The sequence below is a fragment of the Alexandromys fortis genome, unplaced genomic scaffold (genome assembly GCF_014885135.2).
Source record: "Alexandromys fortis isolate MF-2015 unplaced genomic scaffold, M_Fortis_MF-2015_v1.1 scaffold_297, whole genome shotgun sequence".
NCBI classification, from domain to species: Eukaryota; Metazoa; Chordata; class Mammalia; order Rodentia; family Cricetidae; genus Alexandromys; species Alexandromys fortis.
In genome coordinates this window covers 808049-823691 of record NW_026068220.1, presented here as the reverse complement: position 1 = coordinate 823691, position 15643 = coordinate 808049, and the positions used below count along the sequence as shown (strand labels likewise).

Here is a 15643-nt window from a genome sequence, read left to right as displayed (position 1 = left end):
AATTGCCGTTATCGTCCATCTCGGCGCTGACGATGTCGTTCTCCCACTCCAACCCATTGGAATCATCAGAGGCGGACGTGGGGTTGCTGCCCTTCTTGCTACTGTACTTCAGTGCTGCCCGAAGGATGTCCTCTTCTGTCTTCGAGCGCTCTCTCATTGGCAGCATCCGATTCATTCCTTCTTCATCTTCCCACTCCAGGTCCAGGGAGGTGCTGTCGTCGTTCCCGCTGGCCGACTTGGTCTTGGTCTTTAAGTCGCAGCGGCTTTCAGTATTTGGTGTCAGTACTGTGGCGTCAGATGAGAGTCTACTGCTTCGAAAAACTTCGTACTGTGACTTCATGTTTCTCAAACAAGATTCGAAGTCATCTTCTGGTCCTGCACTTTGATAGTCTCCACTGCCAGGATGATAGCGCTGTGTAGCTCTCTGCTTTTCTTGCTCCAGGAGCTTTCGCTGCCCTGGCTGCTTCACGCTGGGCAGCGTATAAAGCTTCTTCTTCTAGTCTTAACTTCTCCTCTTGTAAGGCTAACTCCCTCTGGAGTTTCCTATCCACGTCTTTCTGTTTTTCAGCAATCGAATCATAATGCCTCTCTTGTAAGTCAACGATTTCTTCCTCAGTAAGTGGCCTATGGCTGCTTCCTGGACTCTCCCCCTCATCGCTCTCTACTAGGTTCTCAAACTCTATGGTCAAATGCTCTCCTCTTGGGCATGTTCTAAAGTACTTTGATCCGCCGCCGGCTCGCTGCAGCCGCCCTGTTTCCCGGCGGAGCAGGCCGAAGCACTGCGTCCAGCAGCAGTTCCCCATCGCATGCCGCCCGGCGCCGCCGCTCCTCCTTCAGCCTCGAGCCCAGGCGGAGCAGCTGCATCCGCGCCGGCCGGAGTGCGACAATCGGCGACCCAGGGGACAAAGGCCACCGCTAGGCACGCGGGCACCGGGCTACCGCGGCGCGAGGGACGAGCGCAGGGCCGTGGGGTCCCGGGTCGCCAGCCGTCCGCATGGCCCGCGCGCCATCCGCCGCCCGCGTCGGTCACCGCCCCGGCAGCCGCGGGAGGCCCGTGCCCGATGTTTAGTTTCTTGAGTTCATTCTATATTTTAGAAGTCAGCACTCTGTAAGATGGTTGGTGAAAATCTTTTTCTATTCTGTGGGCTACCAATTTGTTCTATTGATGTCCTATGCCCTATAGAAGCATTTCAGTTTCATGAGGTCCCATTGTTGGTGCCTGCACAGTTGGTGTTCTGTTCAAGAATTTTTCTCCCATGCCAATGCATTCGAGGCTATTTACCATCTTCTCTTTTATCATGTTTAGTGTATCTGGTATTATTTGAAATCTTTGATCAAGTTGGATCTTAGTTTTGTTCAGGGTGATAGATATGGATCTATTTGCATTCTTCTATAAACCAACATCTGGTGAGAACAGCACTATTTGTTGAAGATGCTTTCCTTTTTCTATTGTATATTTCAAGTACTTTTTAAATTAAAAATCAGGTGTCCATAGATGTGTGGATTTATTTTTGAACCTTGGATTTGATTCCATTGATTAACATGTCTGTTTTTATGCCAATACCAGGTGTTTTTTAATTGCTACATCTTTATAGTACAGTGTCACATGAGGGTCCGCTCATTGGGGTTTCTGTCCTGCCCAGTTCCCACAGCCAGTAAGCCCCCAAAGAAAATTACACAGAGGTCTCCATAAGATTATAAACTGATTGGCCCATTAGCTCAGGCCTCTTATTAGCTCTTATCATTTATATTAACCCATTATTCTTATCTATGTTAGCCACATGGTTCAGTACCTTTCTCGTTGGGGTAGGTTACATCTTGCTTCTTCCATGGTCTGGGCAGGACAGGGGAGGGATGGGCTTCCTACTTCCCAGCATAAGTTATTTTATTGTACAGAATTGTTTTAGATTTTTTGTTTTTATTTTCATATTGAAGGACCAGGAAGAGTAGAGCCAAAAATCTAAGTTAGCCAGTTCAGTGACTCTGGTCCAGGAACTAGCTGACCATAAAGTTAGATTATAATCTTGAGAACAATCTTGTGATTTTCACTGGTATTTTTTGGAATTTTCCAATGATACCCTCCCTATCCCCTTTGGGTTATGGTTTTTTTCCTTAAATACCCCTTTTCCCAGCTACTCAGGGTCAAACTCCTCTACCCCTGTGTGGGATATGAGTCTTAGCCCCAGGGCAATGGTTCCTGTCAATAAATCTCTTGTGGTTGCAGTAAGGACAGTCTCTCATGAGTTCCTGGGGGGGGTTGTGTTATCCTGAGACTTGAGTGAGAGTCTCCTCACTCTAGGGGTCTTTCAATATGAAGTTTGGTATTGTTCTTTCAAGGTCTATAAATAATTGTGTTGGAATTTTGATTGGGATTGTGTTGAATATATAGATTGTTTTTGATAAGGTGGCCATTTTTGCTATGTTAATCCTACCAATCCATGAGCATGGGAGATCTTTCCATCTTCTTACATCTTCTTTAATTTCCTTCTTCAAAGGCTTGAAGTTTTTATCATACAAGTCTTTCATTTGCTTGATTAAAGTTACCCCAGGATATTCTATATTCTTTGTGACAATTGTGAAGGATGTTGCTTTTCTGATTTCCTTCTTAGCCCATTTGTCATTTGGATATAGATAGGAGTGCTACTGATTTTTTGAATTAATATTGTATCCTTTTACTTTGTTGAAATCGTTTATCAGCTATAGGAGTTTCCTGGTAAAATTTTTGGGATCACTTATGTATACTATCATATCATCTGCGAATAGAGATACATTGCCTTCTTCCTTTCCAAATTTATCTCCTTGATCTCCTTTAATTGTTTTATTTTGCAGCTAGAACTTCAAGTACTGTATTTAACAGTTATGGTGCAAGTGGACAGCCTCATCTTTTGTATTGTTCCTGATTTCAGTGAAATTATTTTGAATTTCTTTTTATTTAATTTGATGTTAGCTATAGGCATGTTGTAAATATCCTTTATTATGTTTAGGTATGTTCCTTGTATTCCTGATCTCTTGAAGACTTTTATCATGAAGGAGTGCTGCATTTTGTCAAAGGTTTTCCTAGCATCAAATGAGAAGATTGCAGATTTTTCTTTTTCTTTTTTTTTCATTTTTCTTTTAGTTGAAATGTTCATGTAACTCTGGGATCAAGTCTATTTGATCATGGTAGATGATATTTTTGATGTGTTCTTGGATTTGGTTTGTGGATAATTTATTGAAGATGTTTGCATCAATATTCATAAGGGGAATTGTTCTGTAATTCTCTTTCTTTGTTGCATTGTTGTGTGGCTTAGGTATTTTAGGGTGACTTTATAAAAAGGTAACCATATAAAATGAATTGGGCTGTGATCCTTCTTTTTCAATTTTGTGGAATAATATGAGGAACATTGGTATTAGATCTTCTTTAAATGTATGGTAAAATTCTCTGCTAAAACCATCTGGGCCTGGGCATTTTTTGGTTGAGAGATTTTTAATGACTATTTCCTTAGGGGTTGTAGGTTTATTTAAATTGTTTATCTGATCTTGATTTAACTTCAGTAAGTGGTATCTATAGAGATTTCCTTTTCCTTTGGATTTTCCAATTTTTGGACTACAGGTTTTTGAAGTATTGCAATGATTTTTTAGTTTTCTTCAATGTCTTTTTTTGCTTCTGATTTTGTTAATTTGGATATAATCTCTCTGTCTTTTAGTTAGTATGGATAAAGGTTTGTCTATCTTATTGATTTTCTCAAAGAATCAACTCTTTGTTTTATTGTTTCTTTGTATTGTTTTATTTCTATTTTATTAATTTTATCTATCAGTTTATTTCCTGCCTTCTCTTGCATGGGTTGGGCTATTTTTGTTCTAGAACTTTCAGGTGTGCTTTAAGTCTATATTGTGATATTTCTCCAAATTCTTTATGCAGGCACTTAGTGCTATGACCTTGTCTCTTAGCACTGCTTTCATTCTGTCCCATAGCTTGGTTATGTTGGGCATTCATTTCCATTGACTTCTAAGAAGTATTTAATCTTTATTTTTGTCTTGACCCAGTAGTTTGTCAGTAGAGAGTTGTTCACTTTTCATGAGTTTGTCAGCTTTCTGTTGTTGAAATCAAGCTTTCATCAGTGGTTGTCTAATAGGGTCTAGTCTAGAGACTTGCTTTGTGACATGGTGTGTGATCAGTTTTGAGATTTTTCTGTGAGCTGCTGGGGAGCTGTTAAATTCTTTGGTGTTTGGATGAAATATTTTGTAGATATATATTAAAGTTATGTAATTCTCAACATTCATTAGCTCCATTATTCCTCTGTTTAGTTTTTGTCTGAATGACCTGTCCATTGGTGAGAGTGGGTGGAGTAGGTGGGCCTTCTGTCTATGTGTTACTTTCATTGGTTAAATAAAGAAGCTGCCTTGGCCTTTTGATAGTCCAGCCCTTAGGTGGGTGGAATAGACAGAACAGAATGCTATGAGAAAGAGTACAGAGACAGAGCTGTCTGCCATGAAGCTGCCAGGTCAGACATGCTGAATCTTTTCCAGTAAGTCATGAGCTCATGGTGACATACAGATTATTAGAAATGGGGTGAATCAATATGTGAGAGTTAGCCACTAAGAGGCTAGAGGTAATGGGTAAGGAAGTATTTAAATGAATACAATTTATGTGTTGTTATTTCGGGGTATAAGCTAGCTAGCCAGGCTGCTGGGAGCTGGGCTGGGGGAAGCGGCCTGCCACTCATTTTACAATTGGCACCCTGTATTCTGTCAATCATGTATTTTAATAAAACACTGATTGGCTAGGCAAGAAATATGGTTGGGTCACCTAGACAAGAAGTAGAGGAGTGGCGATGAGAACAGGAGTATGCTGGAAAGGAGGAAGCCCATTCCTCCCAATCCAGCCCAGACCACTGAAGAAGCAACATGTGACCTGCCCTGCTGAGAAAGGTACCAAGCCACATGGCTAGCATAGATAAGAATAATGGGTTAATATAAGCTACAAGAGCTAATAAGAAGACTGAACTATTGGGCCAGTCAGTTTTATAACTTATGGAGATCTCTGTGTGATTTTCTTTGGGGCTTGCCTGCTGTGGGGTACCCGGCAGGACAGAAACACCACCAAGCAGGCCCCTTCATGTTTCAAGTGGGGTTTTGAAGTCTCCATTATTAAAGTATGAGGGTCAATGTGTTATTTAAGCTTTAATTTTTTTTTTTTGCAAATGTAGGTGTCCTTTCATTTGAGTCATAGATATTAAGTATTTAAATGCCATCTTGGTAGATTTTTTTCTTTAATGAGTATGAAATGCCTTACATCTCTTTTGATTAATTTTGGTTTAAAGTCTATTTTGCTAGATATTACAATAGCTATGCCAGCTTGTTTCCTGGAGTCATATGCTTGGAAAATATTTTTTTCAACCCTTTACACTGATGTATTGTATACCTTGATGTTGAAATATGTTTCTTGTATGCCACAGAAGGATGGATCCTGTTTCCATATCTGTTCTGTTAGCTTGTGTCTTTTTATTGGGTAATTGAGTCCATTGATATTGAGAGATATTAATACCAATGATTGTTACTTGCTGTGGGATAATGCTATTGTACACTGTAAAAATTTGTCACTCATATTGGTTTAATAAAACTTATTGGCTAATAACCAGACAGAAAATATAGGTGGGTTGACCAGGCTAGGAAAATTCTGGGAAGAAAAAAGTCCTAGTCTATAATCATCACGCAGACACAGAGGAAGCAAGGTGAAAATGCTGCACTGAGAAAAAGTTCCAAGCCTCATGACTAATTATAGATACAAATTATTGCTCAATTATTGATTAGAAGCATGTTGCGGGCCTCAGAATTTCATAAAAACACATCATGTCAATAGCAAAGGTTTAAAAAAAGAATTTTCTATTACATGGCTACAAGTTAAGGAGATTATAAAGAGATGTCCTACTTGTTCTTTCTATAACCAAACACTGTTTTTGCAGGGACTAACCCAAAGGGTACGCAAAGGAATAATATCTGGAAGATGGATATGTTCCACTTTACGGACTTTGGTAAGTTGAAATATGTGTACCACACCACAGACATGTATTCAGGTTTTCAATGAGCAACTGCTTTGAGCCCAGAAAAGGCTGATTCAGTAATCATACATTTATTAGAAGATATGGCCATCATGGGTATACCTGCACAAATAAGACAGATAATGGTCCAGCATATGTCTCTAAGAAAATGAAACAGTTTTTTGCTTATTAGAGTATTAAGCATATTGCAGGTATACCACAAAATCATACAGGTCAGGCAGTTATAGAAAGATCAAATTGAACTATAAAGGATATGTTAAACAAACAGAAAAGGATGAAAAATATCCCAGAAATAGATTACATAATGCTTTATTAACCTTGACTTTTATTAATTCTAGTGAGAAATGGACAACAGCAGCAGAGAGACAGTGGGTAACAGAAAAGTCTTCTGAATTAAATCAGCTGGTATATTTCAAGGACGTGTTGACCTCACAATGGAAACCAGGAGATGTGCTATGTTGGGGAATGGGTTTTGCTCATTTCCACAGAATAAGAAAAAACTATGGATACCATTGAAATTCATAAAGATTCGCTTTGAAAAGGAGAAAACTCTTGAAAAAGAGTAATGACAGCTCAGGTGGTAAGAAAACCTCATAAAGGTTGGAGCAAGTTTCTGCTCTTGTCTTTACAGGAATATACACATCTTCAAAAATTCAAGAGCTCTTTGATATATGGACACTGACAGAAGAATAATTATCTATCTAATAAGAATCATCAAGAAAAAGGGATATGACTTGTAAGTACAGGTGATCTATATATATATATATATATATATATATATATATATATCTTCAATTGATCTTTCTCTTTAATTTCTTTCTTCAAAGACCTAAAGTTCTTGTCAAATAGATATTTCACTTCCTTGGATAGAGTTACCCCAAGAGTTTTTCCATATATATAGCTGGCTTTGGAGTTGGACAATGGCTCTGTCCTTCTATACATCCAGGAAGGCTCAGAGTTTCTTTCTTATGTCCAGAGCCATCTGTTATGAAAGAGAAAGAAGAAAGAATTTAGAAAAAAATTTACATTTCTTCATGCCGATTTTTATCTCTATTGTACTTTTCATTAAATATACATGTATGTATAAATAATGTTTGTTTTCCACAATGAACAATGAATTTTCCTGCAGTAAATTATTTGAAGTTTCCAGAAAGAAGATGGGGCCCCAAAACAACAACTCCATCTGATTGATGTCATGATGCTGATAGCATTACTATAAGACATGTTTTGAGGACCAGCTGTTCAAGATGGTTCCAACTTGCTTAGTTGAAATGATACACTTTTTTACAACATTCTGGCCAGAACTCTAAATAGCAACCTTAGAAAATCCCTACCGAATACTCAGAGACTATTTGCAATTATCCCAGACAGTAACCTTGAAACTTAACTATTATTTTACTTTCACGGGATCCAACAATGTTTGTCCTCAGGGTTAGGGGTATCATTTAGGGGTTGATCATAATTGGTATAGGGTTGAAAGCTGGGGGTAAATTATGTAACCTCAGGGATCTCTTTTTTAAAAAGAGGGAAATTGTATGGGATAATAGATTAATGTGAGCTTACTCACACTAATAATAATTGTGAGTATTAGAGTGAATATTTGTGAGTATTAGTCTTAAGTTATATAGATATTAAGAATTATAGATCATTTTTTAAAGATGCTTTCTTTCTTTCATTGAATAATTTTAGCTTCTTTGTCAAAAATCAGGTGTTCATAGGTGTGAGGATTAATATCCAGGTCTTCATTTCAATTCCATTGGTCAACATCTCTGTTTTTGTGCCAATACTAAGCTGCTTTCAATACTGTAGCTTTGTAATAGAGCTTGATATCAGGGATGACAATGCTTCTGGAAATTCCTTTATTGTATAGGATTGTTTTGGCTATCCTTGGTTGTTTTTCCATATAAAGTTGCTTATTGTTCTCTCAAGGTCTGTGAAGAATTTTGTTGGGATTTTGATGGGGATTGCATTGAATCTATAGATTGCCTTTGGTAGAATTGCCATTTTTACTATGTTGATCCTACCAATCCAAGAGCAAGGGAGATCCTTCCATTTTCTGGTATCCTCTTTAATTTCTTTCTTCAAAGACCTAAAGTTCTTGTCAAATAGATATTTCACTTCCTTGGATAGAGTTACCCCAAGATACTTTATGCTATTTGTGGCTATCGTGAAAGGTGATGTTTCTCTGATTTCCCTCTCTGCTTTTTTTTTTTTATCTTTTTTTTATCTTTTGTGTATGGGAGGGCTACTGATTTTTTTAGTTGATCTTGTATCCTGCCACATCACTGAAGGTATTTATCAACTGTAGGAGTTCTTTGGTAGAGTTTTGGGGTCACTGATGTACACTATCATATCATCTGCAAATAACGAAAGTTTAACTTCTTCCTTTCCAATTCGAATCCCCTTGATCCCCTTATGCTGTCTTATTGCTATTGCTAGAACTTCAAGCACTATATTGAAGAGGTATGGAGAGAGTGAACAGCCTTGTCTTGTTCCTAATTTTAGTGGAATTGCTTAGAGTTTCTTTCCATTTAATTTGATGTTAGCTGTCAGCTCGCTGTATATTGTTTTTATTATATTTAGATATGATCCTTGTATCCTTAATCTCTTGAAGACCTTTATCATAAAGGGGTGTTGGATTTTTTTCAAATGCATTTTTGGCTTCTATTGAAATGATCACATGGTCTTTTTTCTTTCAGTTTATTTATATGATGGATTACATTGATAGATTTTCATATTTTGAACCAGACCTGCATCTGTAGGATGAAGACTACTTGATAATAGTGGATGATTTTTTTGATATGCTCTTGGATTCGGTTTGACAGTATTTTATTAAGAATTTTTGCATGTAAGTTCATGAGTGAGATTTTCTGTAATTTTCTTTTTTGGTTGAGTATTTGTGTGGTTTTGGTATCAGGATAAGTGTAACTTCATAAAAAGAGTTTGGCAACACCCCTTCTGTTTCTATTATGTGGAACACATTGAGCAGTATAGGTATTAGCTCTTCTTGGAAGTTCTGGTAGAATTTTGCACTAAAACCATTTGTCCCTGGACTTTTTTGTTTGGGAAGTTTTTGATGACGGCTTCTATTTCCTTCTGATTTATAGGTATATTTAAATTGCTCACCTGGTTTTTATTTTATTTTGGTATGTGGTATCTATCTAAAAAATGTCCATTTCTTTTACATTTTCCAATTTTGTGAAGTACAGGCTTTTGCCGTAAGACCTAATTATTCTCTTAATTTCCTCAGTGTCTGTTGTTATTTCTGATTTTGTTAATTTGGGTGTTCTCTCATTGTCTTTTGTTTAGTTTGGTTAGGGTCTTGTCAATCTTGTTGATTTTCTCAAAGAACCAGGTCTTTGTTTCATTGGTGCTGGTATAACTGGATGTCAACCTGTAAAAGAATGAAAATAGATCCATATCTATCACCATGAACAAAACTCAAGTCCAAATGTATTAAAGACCTTAATATAAATCTGACTACACTGAACATGATAGAAGAGAAAGTGGGAAGTAGCCTGCATTGCATGGGCACAGGAGACAACTTCCTACGTATAACCCCAGTAGCACAGACAATAGGAGCAACAATGAATAAATGGGACCTCCTGAAACTGAGAAGCTTCTATAAAGCAAAGGACACAGTCATTAAGACAAAAGGGCAAACTACTAAATGGGAGAAGATCTTCACCAACCCCACATCAGACATAGAACTGATCTCTAAAATATATAAAGAACTCAAGAAACTAGACATTAAAATTTACAATTAATTTTGGTGTACTGAACTAAACATAGAATTCTCAACAGAAGAATTTCAAATGGCCAAAACATACTTAAGGACATGTTCAACTTCCTTAGCTATCATGGGAATGCAAATCAAAACAACTTTGAGATACCATCTTACACCTGTCCAATGGCTAAAATCAAAAACACCAATGCTTATGCTTATGCTGGAGAGGCTGTGGATTAAGGGGAACACTCATCCCTTGGTGGTAGGAACGCAAACTTGTGCAAACACTTTGAAAATCAGTGTAGTGGTTTCTCACATAATTGGGAGTCAACCTACCTCTGTATTCAGCAATACCACTCTTGGGAATATACCCAAGAGATACCCAATTATACTACAAAAGCATTTGTTCAACTATGTTCATAGTAGCATAATGTGTAATAGCCAGAACCTGGAAACAACCTAGATGCCCATTAAATGAAGAATGGATAAAGAAAGTGAGGAACATCTACACATTGCATGCAAATGGATGGAATTAGAAAACACTATTCTGAGTGAGATAACCCAGACCCCAAAATATGAATATTTTATGTACTCACACATTAGTGGATTCTAGCCATAAACAATGGACATTGAGCCTATAGTTCATAATCCCACAGAAACTAAATAATACAGTGAACCCCCCCCCAAAAAAAAACACATATAGATCCTCCTGGAAACTGGAAGCAAACAAGATTGTCAGGCAAAAGTTGGGAGCATGGAGGTGGGGAGTAGAGGAAAAGGGAGAGGGGAAGTGAAGCAAGAATGGGAGGGTTGGAGAGAGCTTGGGGGAGTGGGATATTTGAGATGGAAGAAGGACAGATATGGGAACAGGGAAGGGGTTATCTTAATTGAAGGAGCATTTTTGGGGTTGGCAAGAGGCTTGGCTCTGGAGGACTTCCCAGGAGTCCACGGGGATTAGCCTAGCTTGGACACTGGACGGTGGAGGAGAGCCGGCCTGAACTGGCCTTGTCCTGTAGTCAGACTGATGACTATCTTGAATATCACCATAGAATCTTTGTCAGGAGACAGATGGAGAAAGAGCCACCAGTGTGCACATGCACTGACATAGCTCACTGTACCCCACAGGTATGCACATGCACTGACATAGCTCACTGCACCCCACAGGTATGCACATGCACTGAGATAGCTCACTGTATCCAACATGTGTACACATGCACTGAGATAGCTCACTGCACCCCACAGGTATGCACATGCACTGACATCGCTCACTGCACCTCACAGATATGCACATGCACTGAGATAGCTCACTCCACCCCACAGGTGTGCAATGCCCTAAGATAGTTCACTGCACCCCACAAGTATGTGGAATAAAGCAGGTTAGGCAGACATTAAAGATGGTATTTAAGGAGGTGGAGTTTTTGCTGCATACATCATTGAATTACTAGGGTGTACTCCACCAACTCTTTAGAATTAAATAGGAAATAATGAACTTTCAAGTGATAATATATAAATTAATAGTACAGCATGGTTTTTGGAATGCCTTCTCTACCTACCTCTCAAACTCATGGTGTCTTTCTGTGTAAGTTTGAAAACAATAATCATCCACTTGAGATACATTGTTCAACATTTCCCTTCAGCTCTTCCTTGCTAAGGTTTGACTATGGCATGGAAAGTATATGGCTATTGTACCACCAGATAATATGATTGAATATTACTTTACCTGCTTATTTTACAGTACCTCGACAAAATTTTAACACTAGTTTAATATGTTTGACCAATCTAGGAAACAGGAAGAATAAAATATATGCATGAGTGTAACTGGTTCCTATAAAAGAAAGAGCACTAGAATGTCTACAGTAAACGAGTTTGGGGTCTAGTAGCATTGCACTGGCAACTGCTACATTTAAGTATTTGAACAGATATTTACTTTGCTAACTCTCTCTCACACACATGTATGCAAATAAATACACACATACACACACACATATATATATATATAGAGAGAGAGACAGACAGACAGACAGAGACAGAGACAAAGAGACAGACAGAGAGACAGAGAGAGATATTTTCAGGTTATGCTAATTAACAATCATTCCATTTACAAATTGTTACTGTAGGCTTATGTGTATGTGCATATTATATATATATTATATATATTAAATTGAGTCTACATCCTGCTACCCTTAAACAAGTGTTCAAGACTGACCATTCAACTGTTGATGACCTATGGGTTTGCTTTTCTCTCTCTCCTGTTCCCAGCTTTCCTTAGTTGCTTATAGTTCTTTCTTTAGGATTGAGACCCCATGGGCTTTTCTCTGTCCAGTTTGGTTTGTGTGTGTGTGTGTGTGTGTGTGTGTGTGTGTGTGACCTTTTCCATTTAAACACTCCCAAACATGTCTCTGTAGGTAGGAAAATGAAGAGAGGTGGAATCCAGGTTTTTCCTTTAGTTCTGTGTGTCAGTTAATCATGTTATTCTTCTATTATACCCCAAGTATTATGAACCTCCTTACCTTGATCTTGTTTATCAAACTATGACTATCAATCTCTAATGCGTGTAATCTTTACCAGAAAATAGGATGACTCATCCAGGTCTTCCTTCTTAATGTGTTTCCCTTGACCTCTTGACCATAACATTCTCTTTTTTCATTTGGTATTTTTCATTTTGCTCTGACACATCTTATTTCCTTTAGCCAATCTGTCTTCAGTTTTTCTGAAACTGAACAAATTTGATTTGATAAGATTATGAAACCACTCCTTTTAAAAAATACATTAATCTCATTAATATCTTATATAATGGCATTGTTTTCAAAGGCAGTTATTTTAATACACATCTATAGATATATATTTAAAATATTAACATGTAATATTCTGAAAATTTTAATCTATCACCCAGTAATCAATCATCTCTATCTATATAAATAAATAATAATCTAGAATATATAGATACATTATATATGCATATATAATATAATGTTATATATGTGTATGTGCTACATCAATCAATGGATGTAGATCTATACAGCCAAATGCTCACTCTGATCATAGTCTTGGAGTCTAACAGTTACTTATCTCTATCCTAATGTTTGACCCTGAAGTCCTCAACTTCTCATTAAAGTTTATTCAGTTACTTCATTTCTGTAGCTGTTCCTATCTCTGCTTCAGGTGTGATGACTGTTCTTAATTTTTGTTTTCTCTTAACTTGCCTTTCTACAAATTTTAATTTGCACCATCACAATATAATCACATTTTGATTGCTGAGCTCTTGCTGCCCTCCACTTCTAAAGCTCTTTCCATCTTTGACTCAGTAATTGCAAGGGCTCCCTTACAGTGCTCAGCAGGACACACTGCTGTGCTATTGCATGCCAGAGTGGCCCCAATCAGCTATGACATTCTTTGTACCTGATCAAATTATTTGTGCTGCTAACGCAAGAAAATACAAAGAGTTTACGGACATAGGCATGTTCAGTCTATCTTATACATAATGTAATACTTGCATATATTGAGACATTACAAGTTACCCCATTGGAGTGTGCAACTTACACTTCTATGTACAGTTAAAAATAAATTTAAGTAAAACAAAAGACTGTGTGTCAGCAAAATCTTCTGTAATTAGCACCACATATCCCCTCTGTTTTTTTAAAGCTTGTTTTGTTTGTGCAGTAGAAGATGCCTTGCTATCTCTGTTGGGGAAGATAGACTGTACTCTAATGTCTGATGAGTTCCTCCATTGTGGATTCTCTTCTCCAAATATCTCTTTGCATTTTACTATACTTTTATTTTTAAATTCTTATCACTCCCACCTTTTCACTTACATCATTTATAACTGTTTTCCAAGGTTGGATGTCACACTTTCCTAATTCTCTGTGTTATAACTTGATTGCATTTCTATCTCAAATGTATACTATTGTGGTCATTTTTACTGCACACATTTTATTTTATGTAAAATTTTCTATTATCCTGTGAGATTCAACAAGAAAAATGTACAAACAGCACCCGCAGACTCACAACTTGTATTTCCATAGGATTCCTAAGTATTTATCTATGGTTAGTAACCAGAGCTACCTAAACCACATTGATTATCACATTATCTGGTTCTGAAGTATCATATATAGTAGGTGATATATAAATATTAAATAAATGAATGAGCTAATAATATATTACAATTACAGAATCTTACACAAAAATTATATAACTGGTTTAAACATCCACCCTAAACTAGGCCAACATGTAACTAGGTACTGCAGTCTGCAATATACCTTTCCAACTTCAAAGGAATTCTCAACAGAATGGAATGTCTTAAGGATAGGCAGAAATGCTAAAATGTCTTATAATCTATCAGAAGGATTAGTCTTCTTGATTTTTATTTGGAGCAAGCTCTCAGGTGGTATATGGAAGCCCAAATTCCAGAGTATTGTAATTCAAACAAGCTTCATAAATTTCTACAGTTAATATAATAGCATTCCTTTGTAAAAGTCTTGAAATTACAGAACTTAAAAACACTTGAGCTGTGAAAAGAATTAAAATGTATGTTCAAGGGGAAATAAAGGAACTTCCGCAGACACCTCTAAGCACAAAGGCTGCCAACATGCAGAAAGCAGATTTTGATGTGAGCCTGAGGAGGCATTTATTACTCTGTATGTTCCAACTGGAACCCAATTATCTCATAAATAACAAAGCACAAACACACAAGCAATGAGCCTCTTATTCCAAAATTAGAGAAGTTGAAACTAATTTATCTGGAATGGAAAAATATAGCCACAGGCTTGTTTAGAAAAAAAAAAAAAAACACAAACTTCCAATTTTATTTCAATTAATGTGCCTTACATTCTTTCCAATATTTATTATGTACATCACTGTTGCTATTTTGGGCATGTAGGTGCTTTACATTTAAAACTTTGAGGATTTTAGAAGCTATGATATGGACAAGTCTGTACTTTCTATCACAGCTGCCTCTAGCCTTGGATATAAATTGTATCTTTAGAGTGGGGTCACCATTTACACATAGGAAGACTGCACAAATTTATAGCCTTACTCTGTTGAAGCTGAAATTTTCCTCTAAAGATTTTAGTCATTTCTAGAAACAATAAGAGCTGTCTTCTTGAGGGGTTGGCTTTCTTACAGTTATGTAAATTTTATACAGTTATTGTGAACAAATGAGTGAAGATTGCCCTAATACTGGTCAAAACAGCCCACGAGTTACTTGAAATGTTTTAGAATTGCATTTGGTGTTTATATCATGTAGAAAATATTACATTGAAAAAAAGTGAAACAGAAGAAAGAACTCCAAAACCTCTGTGGGTTTTCTCAAAAAGTTCAAGCAAAAGTTAGAAACAACAAAGGGTGGCAAATTATGTATGAAAGCAGCCGATGGAAGCCTCAGAGAGAGAGACAGAGAGAGAGAGAGAGAGAGAGAGAGAGAGAGAGAGAGAGAGAGAGAGAGAGAGAGAGAGAGAGCGGTGGGGTCTCAGGGAGTGATTTCTGGAGCTGTGCCGGGAGGGGTTAGAGAGGATACGAGGTACATGATATAAGTTACAGAACAGAATGGTTTGGTGTAATGCTTGTCCAGAGCTGTTTAACGGGTGTGTATTGAAACCGTAAAAAGGGTTTTTCAATAAACTTTCCGGCCTCGGGGGTCTCAACCATGAGACAGGTGTGTTGGTAAGGGTGTTTCTGTATACATTGACATATACTTGGGTTGACGAAAAAGTTGGTTGTTCTTCCCATAGACTGTGGCCTCACCAAATAAAAAAATGATATAACTCTTCTGAGAATACAGGAAAGGTGTCCCTGCTTAACACGCTACAAATGCAACTCAGGTATGTATGTATGTATGTACGCACGCACACACACACACACACACACACACACACACACA

The 15643-nt window shown here is 37.4% G+C and overlaps 1 pseudogene; it reads right to left on the bottom strand.

Annotated features, from left to right (window-relative positions):
* The window catches only part of LOC126493532 (AP-1 complex-associated regulatory protein-like), a 3110-nt pseudogene extending 2059 nt beyond the window's left edge, over positions 1 to 1051 (bottom strand).
* Between the last annotated feature and the right edge of the window lie 14592 nt (positions 1052 to 15643).